Here is a 1,043-nt window from a genome sequence, read left to right as displayed (position 1 = left end):
GTTTTAATTTGCATTTCTCTGATAATTAGCGATGTGGAGCATCTTTTCATGTGTCTGTTGGCCATCTGTATTTCTTTTTTAGAGAACTGTCTGTTCAGTTCCTCTGCCCATTTTTTAATTGGGTTATTTGTTTTTTGTTTGTTGAGGCGTGTGAGCTCTTTATATATTCTGGACGTCAAGCCTTTATCAGATCTGTCATTTTCAAATATATTCTCCCATACTGTAGGGTTCCTTTTTGTTCTATTGATGGTGTCTTTCGCTGTACAGAAGCTTTTCAGCTTAATGTAGTCCCACTTGCTCATTTTTGCTGTTGTTTTCCTTGCCCGGGGAGATATGTTCAAGAAGAGATCACTCATGTTTATGTCTAAGAGGTTTTTGCCTATGTTTTTTTCCAAGAGTTTAATGGTTTCGTGACTTACATTCAGGTCTTTGATCCATTTTGAGTTTACCTTTGTATATGGGGTTAGACAATGGTCCAGTTTCATTCTCCTACATGTAGCTGTCCAGTTTTGCCAGCACCATCTGTTGAAGAGACTGTCATTTTGCCATTGTATGTCCATGGCTCCTTTATCAAATATTAATTGACCATATATGTTTGGGTTAATTTCTGGGGTCTCTAATCTGTTCCACTGGTCTGTGGCTCTGTTCTTGTGCCAGTACCAAATTGTCTTGATTACTATGGCTTTGTAGTAGAGCTTGAAGTTGGGGAGTGAGATCCCCCCTACTTTATTCTTCTTTTTCAGGATTGCTTTGGCTATTCGGGGTCTTTGGTGTTTCCATATGAATTTTTGAATTATTTGTTCCAATTCATTGAAGAATGTTGCTGGTAATTTGAGAGGGATTGCATCAAATTTGTATATTGCTTTCGGCAGGATGGCCATTTTGACGATATTAATTCTTCCTAGCCATGAGCATGGGATGAGTTTCCATTTATTAGTGTCCCCTTTAATTTCTCTTAAGAGTGACTTGTAGTTTTCAGAGTATAAGTCTTTCACTTCCTTGGTTAGGTTTATTCCTAGGTATTTTATTCTTTTTGATGCAAT

This window comes from Manis javanica, chromosome 2 (assembly GCF_040802235.1).
Source record: "Manis javanica isolate MJ-LG chromosome 2, MJ_LKY, whole genome shotgun sequence".
In the NCBI taxonomy this organism is placed as follows: Eukaryota; Metazoa; Chordata; class Mammalia; order Pholidota; family Manidae; genus Manis; species Manis javanica.
This window is presented reverse-complemented; position numbering follows the sequence as displayed.